This window comes from Heterodontus francisci, unplaced genomic scaffold, assembly GCF_036365525.1.
Source record: "Heterodontus francisci isolate sHetFra1 unplaced genomic scaffold, sHetFra1.hap1 HAP1_SCAFFOLD_74, whole genome shotgun sequence".
NCBI classification, from domain to species: domain Eukaryota; kingdom Metazoa; phylum Chordata; class Chondrichthyes; order Heterodontiformes; family Heterodontidae; genus Heterodontus; species Heterodontus francisci.
In genome coordinates this window covers 3,122,576-3,129,598 of record NW_027140442.1, presented here as the reverse complement: position 1 = coordinate 3,129,598, position 7,023 = coordinate 3,122,576, and positions in this window count along the sequence as shown.

The window sequence follows — 7,023 nt, the reverse complement described above, 5'->3', positions numbered from 1 at the left end:
GTCAGTGTATGTCTGTGTTACTTGGCGTAAGTGTGTGTCTTTGTTACTTGGTGTAATTGTATGTCTTTGTTCCTTGGTGTCAGTGTCTGTCTTTGTTACTTGGTGTAAGTGTATGTCTTTGTTACTTGGTGTCAGTGTTTGTCTTTGTGACGTGCTGTCATTGTCTGTCTTTGTTACTGGGTGTCAGTGTCCGTCTTCGTTACTTGGTGTCAGTGTATGTCTTTGCTTCTTGGTGTAAGTGTGTGTCTGTGTTACTGGCTGTAATTGTATGTCTTTGTTGCTTGGTGTCAGTGTATGTCTGTGTTACTTGGTGTCAGCGTATGTCTTTGTTACTTGGTGTAAGTGTGTGTCTGTGTTACTTGGAGTCAGTGTATGTCTTTGTTACTTGGTGTAAGTGTGTGTCTGTGTTACTTGGTGTAATTGTTTGTCTGTGTTACTTGGTATCAGTGTATGTCTTTGTCACTTGGTGTGAGTGTGTGTCTGTGTTACTGGGTAACAGTGTATGTCTTTGTTACTTGGTGTCAGTGTATGTCTGTGTTACTTGGTGTAAGTGTGTGTCTTTGTTACTTGTTGTAATTGTATGTCTTTGTTACTTGGTGTCAGTGTTTGTCTTTGTTACTTGGTGTAAGTGAGTTTTTGTGTTACTTGGTGTAAGTGTGTGTCTGTCTCACTCGGTATCAGTGTATGTCTTTGTTATTTGGTGTCAGTGTATGTCAAAATACTTGGTGCAAGTGTATGTCTTTGTTACTTGGAGTAATTGTCTGTCTTTGTTACTTGGTGTCAGTGTATGTCTGTGTTACTTGGTGTAAGTGTATGCCATTGTTACTTGGTGTCAGTGTATGTCTTTGTTAATTGGTGTCAGTGTGTGTCTGTGTTACTGGGTATCAGATTATGTCTTTGTGACTTGGTATCAATGTATGTCTTTGTTACTTGGTGTTAGTGTATGTCTTTGTTACTGGGTGTCAGTGTCTGTCTGTGTTACTTGGTGTAAGTGTATGTCTTTTGTTACTTGGTGGAAATGTATGTCTTTGCTACTTGGTGTCAATGTATGTCTGTGTTACATGGTTTAAGTGCTTGTCTGTGTTACTGGGTATCAGTGTATGTCTTTGTTACTTGGTGCAAGTGTGTGTCTGTGTTACTGGGTATCAGTGTATGTCTTTGTTACTTGGTGTAAGTGTGTGTCTGTGTTACTGGGTATCAGTGCATGTCTTTGCTACATGGTGACAGTGTATGTCTGTGTTACTTGGTGTAAGTGTGTGTCTTTGTTACTTGCTGTATTTGTATGTCTTTTTTACTTGGTGTCAGTGTATGTCTGTGTTACTTGGTGTCAGTGTATGTCTGTGTTACTTGGTGTCAGTGTATGACTTTGTTACTTGGTGTAAGTGTGTGTCTGCGTTACTTGTTGTAAGTGCTTGTCTGTGTGACTTGGTATCAGTGGATGTCTTTGTTACTTGGTGTGAGTGTGTGTCTGTGTTACTGGGTAACAGTGTATGTCTTTGTTACTTGGTGTCTGTGTATGTCTTTGTTACTTGGTGTAAGTGTGTGTCTTTGTCACTTGGTGTAATTGTATGTCTTTGTTACTTGGTGTAAGTTGGTTTTTTGTGTTACTTGGTGTAAGTGTGTGTCTGTGCACTCGGTATCAGTGTATGTCTTTGTTACTTGATGTCAGTGTATGTCAAAATACCTGGTGTAAGTGTATGTCTTTGTTACTTGGTGCAATTGTCTGTCTTTGTTACTTGGTGTCAGTGCATGTCTGTGTTACTTGCTGTAAGTGTGTGTCTGTGTTACTGGGTTTAAGTGTGTGTCTGTGTTACTGGATATCAGTGTATGTCTTTGTTACTTGGTGCCAGTGTATGTCAAAATACTTGGTGTAAGTGTATGTCTTTGTTACTTGGTGTAATTGTCTGTCTTTGTTACTTGTTGTCAGTGTATATCTGTGTTACTTGGTGTAAGTGTGTGTCTTTGTTACTTGGTGTATGTGTATGCCTTTGTTACTTGGTGTCAGTGTATGTCTTTGTTACTTGGTGTCAGTGTGTGTCTGTGTTACTTGTTGTCAGTGTATGTCTGTGTTACTTGGTGTAAGTGTGTGTCTTTGTTACTTGGTGTATGTGTATGCCTTTGTTACTTAGTGTCAGTGTATGTCTTTGTTGCTGTGTATCAGTGGTTCTCTGTGTTCGTGGGTTTCAGTGTGTGTTTGTTTGTGTTACTGGCTGTCAGTGTGTGTCTGTGACACTAGGTGTCAGTATTTAGTTTAGTTCAGAGATCCAGCACTTAAACAGGCCCTTCGGCCCACCGAGTCTGTGCCGAACATCAACCACCCATTTATACTAATCCTACACTAATCCCGTATTTGTATCACATCCCCACCGGTCCCTATCTATTTCCCTACCACCTACCTATACTAGGGGCAATTTATAACGGCCAATTAACCTATCAAGCTGCAAGTCTTTGGCATGTGGGAGGAAACCGGAGCACCCGGAGGAAACTCTCGCAGACACAGGGAGAAATTGCAATCTCCGCACAGGCAGTGCCCAGAATCGAACCCGGGTCCCTGGAGCTGTGAGGCTGCGGTGCAAAACACTGCGCCAATCTGCCCCACCGCCCGCCCCCCCTCCCAGTGTGTGCCTGTGTTACTGGGTATCAGTGTATGTCTTTGTTACTTGGTGTCAGTGTATGTCTGTGTTACTTGGTGTAAGTGTGTGTTTGTGTTACTGGGTATCAGTGTATGTCTTTGTTACTTGGTGTAAGTGTGTGTCTGTGTTTCTGGGTATCAGTGTATGTCTTTGTTACTTGGTGTCAGTGTATGTCTTTGTTACTTGGTGTAAGTGTATGTCTGTGTTACTTGGTGTAAGTGTGTGTCTTTGTTACTTGGTGTAAGTGTATGCCTTTGTTACTTGGTGTCAGTGTCTGTCTTTGTTACTTGGTGTCAGTGTGTGTCTGTGTTACTGGGTATCAGTGTATGTCTTTGTTACTTGGTGTCAGTGTATGTCTTTGTTACTTGGTGTAAGTGTATGTCTTTGTTACTTGGTGTAAGTGTGTGTCTTTGTTACTTGGTGTAAGTGTATGCCTTTGTTACTTGGTGTAAGTGTGTGTCTTTGTTACTTGGTGTAAGTGTATTCCTTTGTTACTTGGTGTCAGTGTATGTCTTTGTTACTTGGTGTCAGTGTGTGTCTGTGTTACTGGGTATCAGTGTATGTCTTTGTTACTTGGTGTCAGTGTATGTCTTTGTTACTTGCTGTCAGTTTATGTCGCTGTTACTTGGTGTAAGTTTGTGTCTTTGTTACCGGTTATCAGTGTATGTCTTTGTGACTCGGTGTCAGTGTATGTCTTTGTTACTGGGTGTCAGTGAATGTCTTTGTTACTTGGTGACAGTGTGTGTCTGTGTGTCAGTGTATGTCTTTGTTACTGTGTATCAGTGTTTCTCTATGTTACTGGGTGTCAGTGTGTCTTTGTTTGTGTTACTGGGTGTCAGTATTTAGTTTTGTGATACAGCAATGAAACAGGCCCTTCGGCCAACCGTGTCTGTGCCGACCATCAACCAACAATTTATACTAACCCTACAGTAATCCCGTATTCCGTTCACATCCCCACCTTTCCCTATCTATTTCCCTACCACCTACCTATACAAGGGTCAATTTATAATGGCCAATTAACCTATCAACCTGCAAGTCTTTGGCATGTGGGAGGAAACCGGAGCACCCGGAGGAAACTCACGCAGACACAGGGAGAACTTGCAAACTCCGCACAGGCAGTACCCAGAATCGAGCCCGGGTCCCTGGAGCTGTGAGGCTGCCAATGTGCCGCCCGGTGTGTGTCTGTGTTACTGGGTATCAGTGTATGTCTTTGTTACTTATTGTCAGTGTATGTCTGTGTTAGTTGGCGTAAGTGTGTGTCTTTGTTACTGGTGTAATTGTATGTCTTTGTTCCTTGGTGTCAGTGTATGTCTGTGTTACTTGGTGTAAGTGTATGTCTTTGTTACTTGGTGTCAGTGTTTGTCTTTGTGACGTGCTGTCATTGTCTGTCTTTGTTACTGGGTGTCAGTGTCCGTCTTCGTTACTTGGTGTCAGTGTTTGTCCTTTTTACTGGGTGTTAGTGTCTGTCTTTGTGACTTGGTGTCAGTGTATGTCTTTGTTACTTGGTGTCAGTGTATGTCTTTGCTTCTTGGTGTAAGTGTGTGTCTGTGTTACTTGCTGTAATTGTATGTCTTTGTTGCTTGGTGTCAGTGTATGTCTGTGTTACTTGGTGTCAGCGTATCTCTTTGTTACTTGGTGTAAGTGTGTGTCTGTGTTACTTGGTGTAAGTGTGTGTCTGTGTTACTTGGTGTAATTGTTTGTCTGTGTTACTTGGTATCAGTGTATGTCTTTGTCACTTGGTGTGAGTGTGTGTCTGTGTTACTGGGTAACAGTGTATGTCTTTGTTACTTGGTGTCAGTGTATGTCTGTGTTACTTGGTGTAAGTGTGTGTCTTTGTTACTTGTTGTAATTGTATGTCTTTGTTACTTGGTGTCAGTGTTTGTCTTTGTTACTTGGTGTAAGTGAGTTTTTGTGTTACTTGGTGTAAGTGTGTGTCTGTCTCACTCGGTATCAGTGTATGTCTTTGTTACTTGGTGTCAGTGTAGGTCAAAATACTTGGTGTAAGTGTATGTCTTTGTTACTTGGTGTAATTGTCTGTCTTTGTTACTTGGTGTCAGTGTATGTCTGTGTTACTTGGTGTAAGTGTGTGTCTTTGTTACTTGGTGTAAGTGTATGCCATTGTTACTTGGTGTCAGTGTATGTCTTTGTTAATTGGTGTCAGTGTGTGTCTGTGTTACTGGGTATCAGTTTATGACTTTGTGACTTGGTATCAATGTATGTCTTTGTTACTTGGTGTAAGTGTATGTCTTTGTTACTTGGTGGAAATGTGTGTCTTTGCTACTTGGTGTCAGTGTATGTCTGTGTTACATGGTTTAATTGTTTGTCTGTGTTACTGGGTATCAGTGTATGTCTTTGTTACTTGGTGCAAGTGTGTGTCTGTGTTACTGGGAATCAGTGTATGTCTTTGTTACTTGGTGTAAGTGTGTGTCTGTGTTACTGGGTATCAGTGCATGTCTTTGCTACATGGTGACAGTGTATGTCTGTGTTACTTGGTGTAAGTGTGTGTCTTTGTTACTTGCTGTATTTGTATGTCTTTGTTACTTGGTGTCAGTGTATGTCTGTGTTACTTTGTGTCAGTGTATGTCTGTGTTACTTGGTGTCAGTGTTTGACTTTGTTACTTGGTGTAAGTGTGTGTCTCTGTTACTTGTTGTAAGTGCTTGTCTGTGTGACTTGGTATTAGTGTATGTCTTTGTTACTTGGTGTGAGTGTGTGTCTGTGTTACTGGGTAACAGTGTATGTCTTTGTTACTTGGTGTCTGTGTATGTCTGTGTTACTTGGTGTAAGTGTGTGTCTTTGTTACTTGGTGTAAGTGTATGTCTTTGTTACTTGGTGTAAGTGAGTTTTTGTGTTACTTGGTGTAAGTGTGAGTCTGTGCACTCGGTATCAGTGTATGTCTTTGTTACTTGGTGTCAGTGTAAGTCAAAATACTTGGTGTAAGTGTATGTCTTTGTTACTTGGTGCAATTGTCTGTCTTTGTTACTTGGTGTCAGTGTATGTCTGTGTTACTTGCTGTAAGTGTGTGTCTGTGTTACTGGGTATCAGTGTATGTCTTTGTTTTTGGTGTCAGTGTATGTCTTTGTTACTTGGTGCAAGTGTTTGTCTTTGTTACTTGGTGTCAGTGTATGTCTTCGTTACTTGGTGTAAGTGTGTGTCTGTGTTACTGGGTGTCAGTGTGTGTCTGTTTTACTTGGTGTCCGTGTGTGTCTGTGTTCCTGGGTGTCAGTGTATGTCTTTGTTACCTGGTGTCAGTGTATGTCTTTGTTACATGGTGTAAGTGCGTGTCTGTGTTACTGGGTATCTATGTATGTCTTTGTGACTTGGTGTCAGTGTATGTCTTTGCTACATGGTGTAAGTGTATGTCTTTGTTACTTGGTGTCAGTGTATGTCTTTGTTACTTGGTGCAAGTGTGTGTCTGTGATACTGGGTATCAGTGTATGTCTTTGTTACTTGATGTCAGTGTATGTCAAAATACTTGGTGTAAGTGTATGTCTTTGTTACTTGGTGTAATTGTCTATCTTTGTTACTTGGTGTCAGTGCATGTCATTGTTACTTGGTGTCAGTGTGTGTCTGTGTTACTGGGTATCAGTGTATGTCTTTGTGGCTTGGTATCAATGTATGTCTTTGTTACTTGTTGTCAGTGTATGTCTTTGTTACTGGGTGTCAGTGCGTGTCTGTGTTACTTGGTGTCAGTGTATGTCTGTGTTACTTGGTGTAAGCGTGTGTCTGTGTTACTGGGTATCAGTGTATGTCTTTGTTACTTGGTGTCAGTGTATGTCTTTGTTACTTGGTGTAAGTGTGTGTCTGTGTGACTGGGTGTCAGTGTGTGTCTGTGTTACTTGGTGTATGTGTGTGTCTTTGTTACTTGGTGTCCGTGTGTGTCTGTGTTACTGGGTGTCAGTTTATGTCTTTGTTGCTTGGTGTCAGTGTATGTCTTTGTTACTTGGTGTAAGAGTGTGACTGTGTTAATGGGTCTCAGTGTATGTCTTTGTTACTTGGTGTCAGTGCATGTCTGTGTTACTTGGTGTAGGTGTGTGTCTGTGTCACTGGGTATCAGTTTATGTCTTTGTTACTTGGTGCAAGTGTGTGTCTGTGTTACTGGGTGTAAGTGTGTGTCTGTGTTACTGGGTATCAGTGTATGTCTTTGTTACTTGGTGTCAGTGTATGTCAAAATACTTGGTGTAAGTGTATGTCTTTGTTACTTGGTGTAATTATCTGTCTTTGTTACTTGGTGTCAGTGTATGTCTGTGTTATGTGGTGTAAGTGTGTGTCTTTGTTACTTGGTGTAAGTGTATGCCATTGTTACCTGGTGTCAGTGTATGTCTTTGTTAATTGGTGTCAGTGTGTGTCTGTGTTACTGGGTATCAGTTTATGACTTTGTGACTTGGTATC